The following is a 19,407-nucleotide window of genomic DNA, read 5'->3' on the forward strand; positions in this document are numbered from 1 at the left end:
GTATGTTGTTGTCACCGCTATTCAATGTGATTTATTTGGTTAGGACTGGATGGGTGTGAAATAGACAGCCAAGAATTCACCAATGCAGGATATGCTGATAATTTTTGTTTTGATAGAAAAATCAGAAACCAAAGCCCAAAAGCTACTACATATAACCATAGGAAAAACAGAAAAAGTAAGGTAACATTAATAAACAAAATATAAAAAAAACCTAGGGCCTCGTCTATCAAACTGCACCATCTAGTTCCTATGAGCGTTGGGAGCAGCACGGGCCATTCAGTGCGGCTCTCAGTGCTAAAAACTGCTAGCGCAGTTTGGTAAGTGTATGTTATAACAGATTATATATCTTATTACAAAACATGAAAAATCTAGAGAGAGAATAAATAGGAAAGAGACCTTCCCAGGCAAAAAAAAGGACTTGCATAACTAATACTGGGCGGGTTTGGAGTTAGTCCCTGGGCACTAGTGCTGCCCGATTCAGGGAAAAAAATTTCGATTAGATTCAATTCAGCCTATTGAATCAATTTTTCGATTCGATTCGATTTTCCTGCCCAATTGGGTGGTTTTTTCCAAATATCCTGGTGGGTTTATTTTATAGTCTCTTCACCCCCTTCGCCCTCTCTTACCCACACTGGTCCTGTGGTGTAAACAAAATAAACAAAAAATACTTTTCATCTCTCTATTAAATCCTAGCTCACGTTTGCAGTCCAACACCAGCTCTGGAAGGATACACATTTCAAATCTGACATATTGTAATCACAAAACAGAAAATAAAATTATTTTTCCTACCTTTTGTTGTCTGGTCATTTTTCAGATCTTGTTGGTCCCATGTTGGTCTGGTTGTCTTCTGATCAGGCTCTCCTTCTTTCTTCTTTCTCCGTGCTAACCATCCATCTTCCATCTCTGTCCACTCTTTCTGTTTCCCTTTCCTCCCCCGGAGGTCTGACATCTTTCCTTTTTTTCATTTCCACCCCCCACCCTTGCAGCTGCAGAATGGACCACACCATCCACAGATCCACCATCTCTCCTTTTCTCATCTACCCTTTCATCCAGCATCTCTCTTCTGTGTCCCTATTCTCCTCTCCAGTACTGTCCCCCTTGTATCCCTGTTCCTATGCTCCCTCCATGCCCAGCATCTTATCTCTCTCCATATCCAACTTCTTCTTTCTCTCTTCCTTACCTCCTATATCCCCTTCCCAAGGTACAGGCTTTCTCCTACTATCATCCTGCACCCTGCCCACCTACTTTGGAGCAATATCTGTCCCTCTTGTACCCTTCCCCTTGTGGTCTTGCATTTCTCTCTCCCTCTCCCTCTTATTAGTCCAGCACCTCTCCTCTGTTTTTCTCCCCCTCTTTTTGGTTTGGTCTCTTTCTTCCCTTCACTTCACCCCAGGTCTGGCATCTCCCCTCCCCTCTCTTACCCCTTCCTCCTCCTCCCTCTGCACAGGCCTGCCTCCCCACCGCCAAAGGAACTCTTCCTCCTCCTCCCTCTGCACAGGCCTGCCTCCCCACCGCCAAAGGAACTCTTCCTCCTCCTCCCTCTGGATAGGCCTGCCTCCCTGCCCTGAAGGCCTGCTCCCCACTGCGAAGACCTGTTCCCCCCATGAAGGCACTTTCTCTCTTCCTCCCCACTGTGAAGGCCTGCTCCCTCCACGAAGGCCTGCTCCCCCGCCACAAAGGCACCCTTTTCCTCCTCTCTGCCATGAATGCCAGCTCCCCCACGAAGGCCTGCCGCCTGACGCCTGACGTCAGAGCAGGGGCAGGATCGCTGCAGAGAGAATGTGCCGCTGAGGACCACAGGCAGCTGCAGGGATCGCTATAACACCAGCGAGCTTGCAGGCTGCCCTATTAGCCTAAAGGAGGCAAGAGTGGGGAAGCTAGTGGAGGCAAGAACGGGCAAGCTGGGGGAGACCTTTCTAACCGACCCTCCCCCCTCAAGCAGGAGCAGCAGCGAACGACCAGCAAGAGGCAGCGCTGAAGCTCCTGCTTTAGGAAGGCATGGGGGAAGGGTCAGCCATTGAATCGGGAGGCCAAGTTTTTTTAAAATTTGAATCAATTCGAATCGTGAATCAGGCAGCACTACTGGGCACATCTGTACAAGATGAGGTAAAGACCAAAACCCTGCTTAGGAGACTGTAGCTTAGCAGGAAGAGTTAATGGGAGGTGGCAGGAGAGGGGGGATTTAAACCCTCAGAATTGTCGGTACCCTGTTCCCTGAGTGTAAAACAGGACTGCTTTGAAATTAACAGAGATGATTAGCATCTCATTTGCATGGACTTGGGTGATTGCATAAGCTGGGATATTAAAAGGAGGAGGGTGGGTTACAAGAGGCCCCTGTTAGTTCTCAAGGGGAAGGGGATATGTGGGATGTGTTGACCTCCTTATCCCAGGGTCTGGAAAGAAGTGGCAGAGACTGGAACATAAAAGTCTTGAGTTCACTCTGACCAAAAAAGGGACTCCCAGTAAGGACACTGCACCAGGGAGACCTTAATAAAGTGGTGAAGGTAAAGTCTTATTTTGGTACTCTTAGAGGTATTTGAGTATTATTAGTTATGCTTAAAATTTCATTTAAGATACATTATTAAAAGCTTAACCTGTATTTAAGTGAGTAATAAATCATATTATTGTAGCCTGAGCTAATGAATAAGTAACATGATAACAATATCAGACAGTTCTAAAGTCTGTTGGTTTGTAACAGAGCAATGGATCAGATGAAGAAAGTTAAATATCCTGGATTAGTGATATCAGTGTCAAGAGTTGCTATGCACAGCTACTGGCATTGTAAATACTGGAAGTACCCAAGTGAGCTTCAGTAATCTAAAATGGTGCCTGTGAAAGAAACAGAGTTCCAATGAAAACCAAAATGAGAATTTTTAATATTGCAGTCATGCTTAGGGTTACCATATTTGTGAAGACAAAAAAGAGGACACATGATCCTGCCCAACCCACAGCCCTGCCCAACACTTGCCCCATGGTCTGCCCCAAGACTCGCCTACACCCGTCCTCCCTATCCTGCCCCAAGACTCCCTTCCCATCCTCCCTACCCTTTTAGAGCTTCTCTCTCTCTCCCCTTACAATCCCCCTCTCCTGTGGGTGCTTCGTTCTCTCTCTCCTTCCAACTCCCAAACCCTCCCATGGTTGCCTCTCTCTCTCTCTCTTTTTCCTTCCAACCTCCTCTCCTTCTGTTTTGTCTCTCACCTCCCATCCAGAATTATCCTACGCCATGCTCTTTTCTCTAGCACTTTCTCCTGTCCATGCTGTTTCTCCAGACCTCCCTCCCACCATGCTGTTTCTCTAGCCCTCCCGCCCTCCTTCCATGCTGTTTCTCTACCCCTCCCTCAATGCTGTTTCTCCAGCCCCTCTCCTCCTTCCTCTGAATTTCCCTCACAACTTCTCTCTATAGCTCCTGCCTCCCTGGCTGTAATTCAATCAAGCAGCTGGCAGCAGCAAAGTGAGTTTGCTGCTGCCGGCCTGCCCCGGAAGCCACCTCTCTCCAGAGATTTCCTGTTCCCGCATTGGCAGGACCTGAAGAGAGGTGGCTTCCGGGGCAGGCCAGCAGCTGCCGATTGCCTGATTGAATTACAGCGGCCGGGAAGGAGGTAGATGGGAGAGTTAGAACTGACTAAACCCGGACAGACTCTCTTGTTTACAAAAAAAAGATTAAAATCCATCCAGACACCTGGACAATCCTCTAAAAAGAGGGCATGTCTGGGTTTTCTAGGACCTATGGTAACCCTACTCATGCCAGTTCTTTTCTATGCAACAGAAACAAGGATATTATTAGCTGAGCTTGCGCAAGCTGGAAGTCTTCCAGATGAAATGCTTGTGCAAGATTCTTGGCAACTCACTACTCAACCACTGGTACAATAAAAACATTTGAGAAATTTGCAATAAACAATCTACAATGGAAGAAAATATAAGACAATCACACGTTTGCTGGTTTAGCCATGTCAGCAGAATGGAGGCATTATGACTACCAAGAAGGTTACTCCAACAGTATTGACCATCTGGCTGGAAGGTTACAAGAAAGACTTTGCACAGGAATATTAAGGCTGAAGCAAAATGGTTCCATCTTTATATGCAAAGTTATGGTCTTCCCTCTGTCGCATCCTGCCTCCTCTGATGCAATTTCCCATGGGCAGGATGTGGCAGAGGGAAGATCCAGGTGCTGGCTGAAGGCAGCTCTCATGCTGCTGCTGCTGCCGCCACAGTCAACTAATGTAAAGTTTATAGGACCGCAGAGGAGTGAGAGCGATGAGGGAGCAGAGCTAAACCTATGGGAAGAGGGACAGAGGAGGGGGACAGACAGACTGGATCGGGAATAGATGCCAGCCCAAGAGAGGGAGAAATGCCAAACCTATGGGGGGAGGAAGGAGGCACTGGCAGCAATGCAATGGGGAGAGCGCCACCAAAGCAAGTTGGCTCAGGGCACCACTATCCCTTGAGCTGGTCCTACATAGAATGCATAATTGGTGCTGAATGACACAGTAATTGACTGTGTCATTTGAAACCAATTAAAATGTAATTACAAAAAAAGAAGGTGCCACTATGTGACCTCCAGGACTAGTGCCTAGGTCCCTGGAGGCTAGTGGCACATATTGGCATCGAAGACCGGAAGTGGGCTTGGTTAGGGGGCGGCACCAGACTTCAGCATCACTAAGTGCCAGTGGCCACAATTCTGACAGGATCTGGCATAGAGGTCTGCATGGGAACGGGGATATCGGGGATCCCCCCGAGGTCAATGGGACTCCCATGGAGACCCCTCCCAGGCCCACGGGACTCCCACGGGACCCGGGGTTCCTATGCTGAGGCCTACCTAATTTCTCGTCTGGGTCTGGCGCGTGCTAAGCTTCCGATGAATCAGCAGCAACAGTCTCTGACACGTAGTAGTGAGCTTAGCATGTGCTGAGATCCATGTATACGTGACAGAGACTGTTACTGCTGATTCGTCGGGAGGTGTCACGTGCAGGCTAGAGCGCGAAGACAGCCTGCATAATTCTAGAGTGAGAGGATAGAGTCCTCCTCCTCCCCCCACCCCCGGGACAAACCCTAACTAATAAGCAGAGCTGAGCGGGGATTGGTGGATGCCAAGGGCTGCTGAGCCGAAGCGGTGAAAACCCAGCAAGGAGCTGCGACCTGGGATCTTGGACTGCAGCAAGCTAGGATGAAAACTGCTCTGCCACTATCGGAATGATCCAGCTTTCTGAAGCCCCGTGAGCTTGGATGGTCTGCTCTGCTCTGTCTACCTATAGCTTGCCATTTCTTTCCCTGACTCTGGATCTCTTATTCCACTTCTTCTTATTTCCTAGTCTGTCACAATTCTATCATCTTTTTCTCCCATCATTCAGTATTTCCCCCTCTCTCTCTCTCTCTCTGCTCCCCTTCTATCCAGCATTTGTCCTTTCTCTCTTTTTTCTCTTTTTTCTCTCCAGCATCTTCCCTTTCCTCCATTTCCATCCAGCATCTGCCCCTCTCTCCTGCTTCTGCCCAGCATCTATCTCCTCTCTCCCTCCTTTCTGCCCAGCATCTGCCCTTTCTGTCACCCCATCCATCATTCACCCTTCTCTCTCCCCATTCCATCCAGCATCTGCCCATCTTTATCTCCCCCTTTCAGCCCAGCATCTGCTTTATTTCTCTTTCTCTCCCTTATATTCAGTGTCTGCTCCATCTTTCTCTTTCCTCCCTTCCATCCGCATCTTCCTCCGCTCCTCCCTTCCATTCAATATCTTCCTCCCCTCTCTTTTTCTTTACATCCATCATCTGTCTTTTTCTCTCTCTCCCAGGCATTCAAGCTCATCTGTTATCTTTCCCCTTTGATCCAGTGTATCTGATCCTTCTCCCTTTCTATCTAGAGTCTGTCTCCTCTCACCTCCTACATCCAGTATCAACCCCTTCCCACCTGACACCTCAGCAGCCGCCACTGCACGTGACTGACATGAAGCCTTCCCTCCGACGTCAGCTCTGACCTCGGGAGAAGACTTCCATGTTGGCTACATATGGCGTGCTGCAGGCAGGAAAAGAAGACGAGCCTCTCGGCTCAAGCTGCCTCCAACCCCTGCTGTTATCTGGACTCGAACGAAGGGGTGGAGGGAGTGCGTTTTTGGACTCAGAAGGCATGAACTTGAGAGAGAGGATGGAGGGAGGGAGGGAAAGAGATGCTGAGGTGGGGGAGGGAATGCGTTTTTGGACACAAAAGGCATGAACTTGGGAGAGAGGAAGGGAGGGAAAGAGATGCTGAGGTGGGGAGGGAATAGAAAGGGAGAATTGGGAATGGGTGTTTCAGTGAGAGGGAAAGAGAGATAGCCATGTACAAGGGAATGGAAGAAAGAGGATAATTTTTGGTCATAGGGAGGGAGGGAGGTACAGATGATAGGGAAGAGAAAGATGAGAGGGAGAAATGTTGTGGTTGAAAGGGAACAGTGGGACAGATTGAAAGGGATGCAAGAGGAAGGAATGTTGGACATAGTGATGAAGAGAATGGAGGGAGAGATATGGCATGGTGCTGGAGAGGGGTGATAGAACAGAGGAGAAATGTTGGGCATGGGGCTGGTGGGCAGGCACGAAAGATGAGAAAGGGATAAATGCTGGACCATGGTAGCAACCAATGGACAGCAACAGAAGAATTTACAGAAGATGGGAAAGCGGAAAAAAGAAACTGGGACCAACTTGATGGAAAAATAAGTTTCCAGACAACAAAGGAAAAAATCAGAATTTATTGAATAAAATATATTAGCTTTGGGAAATGTATATAACAGATGTCTTTGTATTGTGTTCAAAAGAAAAGGAAATGCATTTCTAGTTTTATTTCTACAGTGTTGAAGTACTTGCTGACCCTTGCTGTGGCTGGTGGAGATCCCCAAGCACCACCAGCAGAAGACCTCCTCTAGAGACAGCCAGAATTCCCTTCCACTAAGCACAGCAGTCGCTGGCAGCATCCATGAGCCACTGAGGTGCCAGCATCTGTGACTCAGGGACGCTACTGTTGACTGTCAAGCTTGGCAAAAGGGACCCTTGGCCAACTGCAGAGGAAGTCCTCAGCTTGGATGTCCTCATCAGCAGAGTATTTATACTTTATATTTACATTAGAGGCTCTGTTAGAAACCCGTTTACAAAGTATGTATTCTTCCCAATTAATATTTCCAAATTAATACAGTATCTTTGCTTATTTGTAAATGGGTCTCCATTAGAGCCTTTAATTCAGTAGCATAATTAAATGAAATAACTATTTCTGAAGTTTATAGGGACAGGCAGAGACGGATTTGATTCCAGCGGAGATGGGTGGGGACGGGTTTGACTCCTAGCGGGGACGGACGGGGACGGGTTTGATTCTACCAGGGATAGGCAGGGATGAGTTTCATTTCTGTCCCCACGCAATTCTCTGATCTGACATCGGAAATGTAGGCCTGTGAAAACCTGGCCTACATTTCCGGCACCTAGGGTCCCATCAAGCTGCGATTCTGGAATCAGCACCTGTCAATGATTGACACATGGCAGGAGCCCGTTTTGTAGGCACCTGCCATAGCAAGTGCCGCTTACAGAATCAGCCCCTAAGTGGTTATTTTATTCTCTTTTATCTAAGGGATAAAAAATACATATCTACTTCTTTCTGTGTAGAATCTGCCAGATTTTCGAGGAAAATACACAGATACTTCATCTTTGAAAATTACCTAAGGAAAACTATGCTTTCACATTGTGCAGAGACCTTGTTTGCTTCACACGCTACGAGGTATGTTAAAAAGATTTTTCTTTTGCAGTTTCAAGACTCATAAAAATTGCTATTTAAAGCATTCTATGTTTTTATGCCTATGAAGTTACTAGCCCGAGGTTTTTCCTCCATCGTTGTAATAATCTAGCTGCTCTTGTCTTCCTATATTAAATAGTGTGGTTCCCCAGGGGTCCATGCTGGGACCGCTGCTTTTTAACATATTTATCAATGATGTAGAGATGGGAATAACTAGTGAGATAATTAAATTTGCTGATGACACAAAGTTGTTAAATCGCAAGAGGACCTTGGGAGACTGGGCATCAAAATGGCAGATGATGTCTAATTTGAGCAAGTGCAAAGCGATGCATGTGAGAAAGAGGAACCTGAATGGGCCCCCCTCCGATGACAGCAAGATCGGGCCTACCTCCCCCCGATGACAGCAAGATCGGCCCCCTTCCCCCCCCGATGACAGCAAGATCGTCCCCCCATGACAGCAAGATCGGGCCTTCTCCCCCCCTCCCCCTGATAATAGCAAGATTGGGCTTCCCCTGATGACAGCAAGATCGGGCCCCACCACGGCATCGACTGCAAGATCAGCCTGCAACCTGCAACCTGCAAGCAGTGCTCAGCCCAAAGCTTCCCCTCTGACACAGCTTCCTGTTTTCGCCTGGGCAGTTTGCGTTAGAGGGAAGATTTGGGCTGAGCACCACTTGCAGGTGCTGTGGCTGATCTTGCTACCCGCTGGTTGTACGAGCGTTCTTTGCTGTGTCTGTGGGATGGAAGTGGGAGCCTCCTCAGCAGGAGGGCGCTGTGGGAGGGGCGGCTCCGGGATGCATAAAGAGGGAGTTCCGGGGAGGGGGGGTGTTGCTGCAGGTGTTGGGCGCAGTGGGGAAGGAGGAAGAGGAGTAGCTGGTGGTGCGAAGGGTGCCAAAAATTGCAGCCCCTTCAAGAAGTCCGTAGAGGGGATGCAGGGCCTGGACAAAGTGGGGAAGAAGGTGCTGGAGAGGATTGCGGGCTGCAAGCACCCCGAGGAGCTGAGAGGGAGAAGTGGTGGAGCAGAGGTCAGAAACTCTCAGAGGAACAGGAGAAGGTGGTGGTGGGGAGGGTTATAGGCCGCAAACCTTTCAAAGGGTTCAGAGTTAAAATCCTGGGCAAGTAGGTGGGAAGGGAAGGAAGGGGGAATTTGTTCAGAGATGTTTGGGGCTTGCATAGAACTAAAACTATACACTGGCACTGGTATGGTAATCTTTGTTGTTTGTTTTGAATTTTATAATAAAAGAAAAAAGAAATACAAATGGAAATAAAGAAATAAATAATAAAACAGGTAAATAAATGTGGGTGGGATGTGGGTGGGACAGGGGTGTGGGATGTGGGCGGGGCAGAGCTAGGGGGCCCAGTGTACTTGTGTGCCTAGGGGCCCTCAAAGAATTAATCCTGCTCTGGATGTGGTCTCTCCCTACAAAAATGGACGTAAGGAAAAAGTAGGGAACTACAGGCTGGTAAGTCTGACTTCTGTGATGAGTAAATGAATGGAAATGCTTTTAAAACAGAGAATAGTGATTTTCTGGAATCCACTGGATTATAGGACCCAAGGCAACATGGATTAACTAGAGGCAGGTCTTGTCAGACAAATCTAATCAATTTCTTTGACAGGGTGACCAGAGAATTGGATAGAAGGAGTGCGCTTGATGTGGTGTATTTAGATTTAGCAAAGCTTTTGTCAGTGTTCCAGACAGGTGTTTAATAAATAAACTGAGTGCCCTCAGGATGGGACCCAAAGTGACAGACTGGGTTAGGAACTGGTTGAGTGGAAGGCAACAAAGGGTAGTAGTCAATTGAGATTACTTTGAGGAAAGAGATGTTACCAGTGGTGTGCCTCAAGTTTTGGTTCTTGGGCCTGTTCTTTTTAACATTTTTGTAAGCAATATTGCTGAAGGGCTGTCAGGAAAAATTTACCTCTTTGCAGATGATGGTGTGAATAACATGAAGAAAGATCTAGTGAAGTCTGAAGAATGGTCTGAAATTTGGCAGCTAAGATTTAATGCTAAGAAATGCAAGGTCAAGCATTTGGGCTGCAAAAACCTGAGGGAATGGTACAGTTTAGGGGCTGAAGAACTTTAGTGCACGAAAGAGGAGCGGTACTTCGATGTGATAGTATGTGATAATCTTAAGGTAGCCAAAAAGGTTGAAACGGTGACGGGTATAATGGCAAAAGCTAGAAGGGTGCTAGAATGCCTAGGGAGAGGTATGGCCAGTGCGAAAAAGGAGGCATTGATAACTCTGTAGAAGACTGGTGAGACCTCATTTAGAATATTGTGTATTATGGAGACCACACCTTCAAAGAGATATAAACAGGATGGAGTTGGTCCAGAGGAAGGTTACTAAAATGGTCGGTGGTCTTCGTCATAAGGCATATGGGACAAACATAAAGATCTCAATATACTTTGTGGGAGAGGGGAGATTTGATAGAGATATATGCACATGAGAGGAGTCTCTTTCATTTGAAAGGAAGCTCTGGAATGATAGTGCATAGGATGAAGTTAAGAGGTGACAGGCTCAGGAATAATCTAAGGAAATACTTTTTTACAGAAAGAGTGGTAGTTACATGGAATAATCTCCCAGTAGAGGTGGTGGAGACAAAGACTGTGTCTGAATTCAAGAAAGCATGGGACAATCATGTGGGATCTCTTAGGGAGAGGAGATAGTGGATGCTGCAGATGGGCAAACTGGATGGGCCATTTGGCCTTTATCTGCCATCATGTTTCTATGGTATGCACTCTCTTAAAAGTTGTACTATTAGCAGCATATGATAAAACACAAATTTATATGTTCTTTATGTTCATTTGATAATGACATGCAACAACGTGGGATGTGTCATTTCCATTTCTCATATTGTTGCAAAGGAATGCCCATCTCTACTCTGTTTCTTCATCAGGTCCCAGTGACCTAAACATGCTACCTTCAGGGGCTTCCATCTCGCTCTACAGTTGCCAAGATCCAGTGGAGATGAAAAACAGGGATTCTGCTCCAGTTCCTCTTGGAATTCGGGGACTGCTGATGAAACAGAAGGTCAATTTTCATGTTCCTTGTCATTCTCTGTCACCTCAGGGCTGCAAGATCTTCTCAGCTCAGATTCATCCATTACTACCCCAAACACATTCTAACTCCTATTTGTTGCTGAAGGTTATTTATTTTTTTGACTTACTGATGACATAAATTCAACCCCGAAGCCTCTGCATAACTGGAATATTTTAAGGCTGGGCAAACCCTTTGCTACTTTTAGAGAAACACAAAATACCCTCAGAGGAGGGAAATTCGATAGTGACATAATTTCTTCACAGAAAGGGTTGTAGATCACTGGAACAAGCTTCCAGAGCAGGTGATCAAGGCCACCAGCGTTATTGACTTTAAGAATAAATGGGATGCCCTAGTAGGATCCTTACGAGGGTCGAGTTAAGGAACTAGGTCATTAGTACTCAGACTTAATGGGGTGGGTCAGTAGAGTGGGCAGACTTGATGGGCTATAGCCCTTTTCTGCCGTCATCTTTCTATGTTTCTACCCATCACTCCAAAGTCAAACCAAACTCTTACCCTTTCCAGGAGCAAGAAATAAAAAGTTCATATCCTAATTACTGATAATTATTTAGCATGTACCCTGTATTTGCTAGCACAGGCTGGGTGTCATGATGGAGAAAGACCTCCTCCCCCCCCCCATAGGTGAAAACAATAAGATAAGGCACTCTTTATCTGACTTGTGTAATAGCTGAGAAGCACATCTCTTTATGTCTGACTTCCATGTGAACTAGGGAGCCCCTTTCCCCATGTCTGAACATGCTGTGAGTTGAGGGAGCTGCTCAACCTCTCTGACCTTTGCTGGGGAACCCCTATCTGTGTGACTAACCTTTGTGTCAATTGGGGGGGGGGGGGTCGCCTTTCTTCCCATGTCTGACCTATGTGTGAGCTAGGAAGCCTGTTTCACTATGTCTGATCTTTGCCGGGGAACCTCCCTCTCTCCATATCTGACCTTCGTGTGAGCTGAGGGAATCTCTCTTCCTGTGTCTGACCTTTGTTTCAGTGAAGGAGTACCTTAGTGGCTAGTGCAGTGAGAACCTGAGGAACTGGGTTGATTCTCACTGCAGGTCCTTGTGACTCTGGGCAAGTCACCTAACCCTCCATTGCCCCAGGTACAAAATAAGTACCTGTATATAATATGTAAACTGTTTTGATTGTAACTACAAAAAGCCAGTATATCGAGTCCCATCTCCTTTCCCTTTCCGGAGCCTATGTCCCCACATCTGACTTTTCTGGGGAGCCCCTTTCCCTGTGTTTTACCTTTGTGAGCTGGGGAGCCCCTCTCTGTCTGATCTTTTTGTGAGCCGGGGAGCCTCACTCCCTCTGTCTGACCTTTGTGTGAGCCGGGGTGCCCCTCTCCCTCTGTCTGACCTTTGTGTTACTTACTGTTGTCAGTTCTCATGTCGACAGCAGACGCTTAGGAAAATGAGATCCTATGTGCTGAATCAGCAAAAATAGAAACACAAGTTAAAATTAAAGCAGAAAAAAAAAAAAAAATGGAACCTTGAAAAAAGTCTCCACCCAGCCCTTTGTTTTTAATCTTCTGTGGTTTGTAAATGTTTAATTGCAAATGTCAAATTTTGACTACATTCAAACAAATTACGATAAACAGCGCCATCCCCTTATTCACCCCCTGTCCATGTCTCTGCTTTTATCTCTATGCATTTGTGCACAGCTAGTGAGTCTGTATCTCTTTCAATTTTTGAGTCCCTGTGCTCATCACTATTTCTGGAGCTCTCCTTAATGAAAGTTTAATTTTGTGACAGTCTGAAAATCACACGTGATTTTTTTTCCCTGGCCTATTACCTGATAGGGTCTGGAGATCCCAGCCTGGCTCTTCTTCAGAGGCAGCTACTTGCCCCCTTCTGGGACTTATTTTCCAGGATGGTACGGGATTGTCTCAGGTGACTGGAGGTGAGGAGGGAGTCGCGTGTAGTTTTTCAACTTGCAGATGTGCTCAAAGCTCTGCTGTCTCCTGCCCCAAAATAGCCTTTATGAAAAAGCGGTTTGGAATTTTGTGGCGGTAATTTTGGTTATAAATAAGCTTTGTGTGTGTTGGGGCTGAGAGGAAAGGGGAGGAGAGCAGTGCTACATAGCTAACAGATGTGCAAAATCACAGGCAAAGAAAATTTTACAGCTGGAATAGATCATGTGAATAAGGCACAGCTTCTCCCCCCTCTTCTTCCTTTCACTCTGCAGGTCTCTCTGTCTGTCTCTCATCCTCCTCTGCAGTCTCTGTCTTTTCATATCCATCTCTCTACTGCAGTTTTTCCTTCTCTTTATACACTGGTTTCCCACTTTAAAAAAAAATACTTTTTTATGCTTGGTAGTAGGGATATGAAGAAAAAGTTATTGCACGATTTATTATAACCTCAGAAAGCAGTTAATACAGTGTACGTATGTATGTAGTGGGCATAATGACTGCAGTAAATATGCCTTAAACACAGACCAGAAAGTTACTTTTAGTACAGCACAGGGCCCAAGAGCTGGTGCCATCTCACTGCAGGATAGATAGGCAAGAGTTGCAAGCAAACACTTCTTTCCAGAAGAATCAAAAACATAAGTGGTGTCATGCCACATGAATAGAGTATCCCAGGATGAAAGGGCTCTGCTTTGTCATAGCCCCACTGCCCTTCCTGTTCAGCCTTCTTCTGCTGAAACCTAGCAGTGATCCAAGCAAAAAATACATTACTACAGCAGATCTGACTCCCAGTGGGAAAAAGCACTGAATTCTGTACAGACCATAACAGGCCATGAACTTCATGTCCTGCAAGAACACGACCATACTCCTGCTAAACAAGTTCATGGATATATGCAGACTAACTTCCTTCTGGATGCCCCTTCCCAAGTTCTCCCCTCCCCTAAACACTCCTTCCTCTAGGAGAGATAGTGAAACCTGGCTCTGTAGTCTGAGGTTCACGCCCTATTAGATACTCTGGGGACCCATGTAGGATCTTTAAAGGTGTTTTTATGAGGGTTCTTCAAATTTCTTCATATTTTTGCGGGTAATGGTTGGGGGCGGAAGAAGTGGTAAGAGGGCACGTCATAATGACAGGAGATGCTATTCAGCAAATTACGAGGAATTGGAAAAATTATGATAGATAAAGTTATAGTTTTTGGTGGAATTCATTGTGCCATATTTTTAAAATGGAGAAAATAATAGCTGTCCAACGAGGAAGTTATAAAAAGTTTATGGAGGTCTGGGAGCCATTAACAAATTATTGTAAGGATCAATTATAATTGAGTAATTAATAATTTATTTCTCTCCTTTTGATTATTGAAGTATAAGGGGGGAGGGTGAGAGGATTTTATATGTATAAAATTATATGATTATATTGGAAGAAGGATGGGAGGGCGAAGTTATAGTTTGATTTCAGTGAATGTATGATTAATAAGTATTATTATAGTGTATATGATTGTATAATAAATTACTTGTTGAAAGTTTTACAATGAATAAAGAAATTTAAAAAAAATAAAGTGCTGTGACTAGTCAATCAGGCAAAACAGGGTGATTATGTCAAAAAGTGATGAAATTTGCTTTTGAGATATTTAATAAATAGTGTTTAAAAAATAAAAGAGCGGAAACATTTAAAAGATCCCTCATATAAAGTAATTATGTGGCATCTTAGTGATCTGGCTGCTTAAATCACCTGTTTGGGGCTAAACATTAATTTTCAGTGGCACACAACTGGTTAATGTCACTAAAAAAGCGGCCCAAATAAAGGGGCAGCACGCAGAAAATACAGGAGATACCACCTTCACAAGACGTGAAAGCAGAAGGAAAACAACAAATAAACGAGATTGAACATCAATCAGTCATCTTCGTGTTTTCCTTCTGCCAAATAAAGAGGCCCCTAACTCTGGACCTGGTTGAGATCATGCCCCAAAACTTTGGATAGTTTCATTAGAGGTCCCAACAAATTTCAGCAATTTCTGAGATGGTCAAGTGGGGAGTTCTGGACCACTTGACATGGAATGACCCTATAGCACCAAACTGCAAACCAGCTCTTTTGGGGGAGTTCCAGAGGTGGAGTCAGCCTTAACTGGCCAGGTTTGATAAAAGGAGCCCTAAGATAACCTTGAAAGGCAGTATATAAATACTTAAATTAGAAAAAAAAATTGTATGCTAATGATTGAACTCTAAACAGCTACATGGGGGACAGACATCTATCTGGTGGTTATGCTTCTACAGGCAAGATCTACAGTCTGCAGTTTTTCTTAAGCACAGAGTCACTATATATTAAACATAAAGCAGAGGCAGAATTAGACTGACTCAGCATTCACAAGTTAGCTTAGGGCCAGGACTATAAAGTATTTTCTTAAAGGTATGCACGCACCATTCTACCTCAGACACTTGGTGCCATCTAGTGGGAAAGTCAATCATTACATAAGACTAAGAAACTAGACAACACTGCGGCTTACACAGATACGCTCTCAATTCTCAAATACTTTGCACTGTTTCCAGAAACAGAGAACATGTTAGCAGATAAAAGCCATAAGCCATAAGCCACTAGCCACTGGGCTAGTGTGTCTAGTCCAGTGTTTCTCAAATATCAACCGAGTACCCCTGCACAAGCTCCGCCCCAGACCCCACCCCCATAATAACAGTACTAATTGTAATGCAATTTCTTCCATTCATTTTTCATATAAACACAATATAATCTTATTAATACATAATGGTAACCACAAAATTAAAAAAACAAAGCACACTGTATGCAGATAAAATGTTAATTATCATTTATATTAATTTTTTTTTCAAAGTCAAGGCAGATGACTTTAAAATATGCAATATCACCTCAGTATAAACTATAGAAAAATAAATAAATATAGTGCAAAACATAGACAGCAGATATAAATTCTAAAAACTGACACATTTTGATCATTACATTGAAAATAAATCATTTTTCCTACCTTTGCTGTCTGGTGATTTCATGAGTCTCTGGTTGCACTTCTAATATTTCTTTCTTTCTGCCTCCTGCACGCTTCCTCTCCTCCAAACCAAGTTTCCAAGTTTATTAAAATTTTGATATAACGCTAATCATAATTTCTAAGCGTTTTACAATAAAATAGGGGAAAACATTTTGGGCTTCTTTTACTAAGGTGCGCTAGCATTTTTAGTGCGTGTTGAATTGCAGCGTGCACTAAACCCGCACTACATGGCTAGAACTAATGCCAGCTCAATTCTAAAACCGCTATCACAGCTTAGTAAAAGGAGCCCTTAAACATTCTAAAAATATACTGGACGAACTTGACAAAGAAATAAAAAGGAAGTAGGGAAAATTACAATTTAAAAGAAAGGAGAACATGAAAGGTAAATAACAAAAGGGAGGTAAAGGAGATCAGAATAGGAACAAGGCATCAGCAGAACCATTTCAGCATTCATATACGTCTTTAAAAAGGAAGGATTTAAGATTTCCTTTGAATCTATCTAAGTTTTGTTCAGCCCTTGAACCGCAAGGTAATGGCGGAATAGAAATCCCTAATGTAATGTAATGTAATGTAATGTAATATAGGGTGGTAACGAGTTCCAGACAGTGGGTGCCCTTCCCCAACCAACATCTCTCTCTGTCCCTCCATGAGTCCAACTTTTCTTCCTCTCTCCTCCACCCCTATTGGCAACATTTCTCCCTCTCTCATCCCCCAAATCATGTGCAGCATTTTTCACCACTGCCCACCAGCCCCATGCCCATTTCTCCTTCTATCACCCCTCTCCAGCACCATGCCACATCTCTCCCTCCATCACTATGTCCAACATTTCTCCCCTTGCATCCCCTTCAATCTGTCTCTCTCCACCACCATATCCAACATTTCTCCCTCTGCATCTCTACCTATTCCCTATGCATCTCTACCTCTCTCCTCTCTCTCTATGCCCAATTTTCCTTTCTTCCTTTCCCCCTGTGCACCATCTCTTTCCCTCTCACTCACACTCATGTCCAACAATTCTCCCTTTCTATTCCCTCCCTCCCTCCTATGTCCCTAGTTAGTGCTCTCTTCCTCCCTTCTTTGTGTCCCAAGTTCATTCCTCCTCCAAAGTGGGTGTGAGAGAGGGAAGGGAAGAAGAGGAGAGATGCCAGACCATTCATTGGAGGAGGGAAGGGAAGAAGATGGATGCCAGACTAATGGGGATGAAGGGAGAAATGGAAGGGGGATGCATAAAGTTTCTAGAACGGGAATAGAAAGAGAGAAGATGCCATATAGAAGGGGCAGAGAGAGGGTAGACAGTGGATGAAAGGAAGAGAGTGACAAAAAGATGAGGAAAGCAGAAACCAGAGAAGACAAGGTAGAAAAAAAAATTCTATTTATTTATTTATTTTTTGCTTTAGGTGAGATGCATTGCTGTTTCTGTGATGTTGCATTGTATGCAGAGTCCAGCTTTTTGGTGCTTCAGTTTAACCTTTATCTACGTATTTTTATTCTATCTCCCCATTTACAAAACTGTAGAGTGTTTTTTTGCGTTGGCATCTGAGCTATTACCACCGTAGCTAAAAACCACACTACAGTTTTGTAAAAGGGGGAGGGGTTAGTTTGTGATTACATACTAGGCGAAGGTGTTTTCTGTGTTCTGTGTGTTCAAAAAGACATGGTTTTCAGTTAGGATTGACTGTGTAGGATTGATCTGTACTAATCTGGCTTGTTTAGTTTTACAATGGGTTTATTGATGTACTGCTCACTGCAGTATATAAGATGCTGCCTTTTCCTAGGTATTCATGTGTGACATGTGGATTGTTACTAAAAATCATGTTTTTCATACAGATGGGGCCCGGGTGTCAAAAAATGATGGGCCCCGGGTGTCACATATGCTAGGTACGCCACTGATATACAGTAGTATGTGACAGGCATGGGGGTGTAATGATGTATAGAGGCTCCCTGGTAATGGGTTAGACTAGAGCACAGGAAGGGTAGGCTGTCTTTAACTAAGAAGCTGAATACAGCTCCCATAAGGTTTAAGGCCAAGGTAATTTCTTCCAAAACTCCAGGAGGGGAGAAATCCTGGGCTGGCATCCCATAGGGAAGGTGAGACAAAGGAGTCTCAATAGCCTAGGGTTACCGAATGTCCGGATTTACCCGGACATGTGCTCTTTTTAGAGGCCATGTCCGGGCGTCCAGATGGCTTTTCAAAACCCAGCACTTTGTGTTTTGAAAAGCTTCCTCTTCAGATCTCACTGGGAGGGGGCATCCGCGGATGTGCGGATGCTACACAGTGACATCACGCGGATGCCCTCCTAACCAACAAGAACAGGCTGAGGGGATGGGGCAGGACTGGGAGTAAGGCTGGGGCATGGCGTGGGCGTAACAGGGCGGGGCTGGGTAGAACTGAGCAGGCCTGGGGGCGGGTCTATGAGTCCAGATTTTATGCAAGTAAAATCTGGTAATCCTACAATAGCTCTCAGGAAATAGGAAAGGCTGCCCTAAACTAGGGAACCTGGGTAAGCAGGGTGGGGAGTGGGGTCACAGGGCAGGCTCATTCCAGAACTTTCCTAACCAGCAAATAAAGGGCAGCCATCCAAGTAAGGGGTAGATGGAACCGCCTAGGACATAGAGTGAAATAAGGAAATGCTGTGCCTTTGCAAGACAGGACATTTGAGGAAGGGTTTGCAGAAGAAAATGAGATACTGAGAGAAAATCAGCTTAATGATGGTACCAGAGAAAGCTAAAAGAGGATTGGTACCATCTAGGTTGTGGAAACTGTTAATAAAAGGAAATGCCTCCATTCTTTTGTTAGAGCCATGTTAGGGCAACCCTGAGAGAAGTCAAGAATAAGTGGTGGGCAATAGGAGTTGTTCTAGGTCTTTACCCCATAGAGCTGCTTGATGTGAGAGAAGATGCTCATGGTGTTTTTTTAGTTTGCATCCTCTAACGGGGGGGGGGGGGGGGGGTGGAAATGAAATGCAAGTGGGAGCTTCTCTTTTGTGTTTGTTGGCTGAGAAGGAGAAGAGGTCAGTGATGTATTTAGGGGTTAGACCTAAATAGAAAACTTTAAAACAGAGGCAGGCGAACTTAAACTTTACGCGAGCTTCCATCGGCAGCCAGTGCAGCTGTTTGAAGTTATACTACAAATTTGTCTTTAAAAGATAAAATATATAGTTTCAATATTGCATCATACATTGTTTTTTTTGGGGGGTTTTTAAAACTCATCTCCAATGAATTAGAGAACCATCATGATAATACAGTATTCTCTAAAGTTGAAGGGGATAGATTCCATAGAAGCCTAAGGAAATTCTTCTTCACCCAGAGTGGTGGAAAGCTGGAACGCTCTTCTGGAGTCTGTTATAGGGGAAAACACCCTCCAGGGTTTCAAGACAAAGTTGGACAAGTTCCTGCTAAACTGGAACATACGCAGGTGAGGCTAGACTCATTTAGAGCACTGGTCTTGACCTGAGGGCCCCTGCGTGAGCGGACTGCTGGGCAGGATGGACCACTGGTCTGACCCAGCAGCAGCATTTCTTATGTTCTTATGAAAGAAGAAATACATTTTCACCTGCTTCCTGAAGTAATATAATTTTGAGTTCTGCTGGAAGTGAGTTTCAGAAGTGGGGACTACTCCCGAAAAAGCTCACAAGCAGGTATCACTTGGTGCAATTTCTTTTGACCAGCGTACGCACAGTAAGGCTCCTTGAGAGGTTCTTATA

The sequence above is a fragment of the Geotrypetes seraphini genome, chromosome 8 (assembly GCF_902459505.1).
Source record: "Geotrypetes seraphini chromosome 8, aGeoSer1.1, whole genome shotgun sequence".
NCBI classification, from domain to species: domain Eukaryota; kingdom Metazoa; phylum Chordata; class Amphibia; order Gymnophiona; family Dermophiidae; genus Geotrypetes; species Geotrypetes seraphini.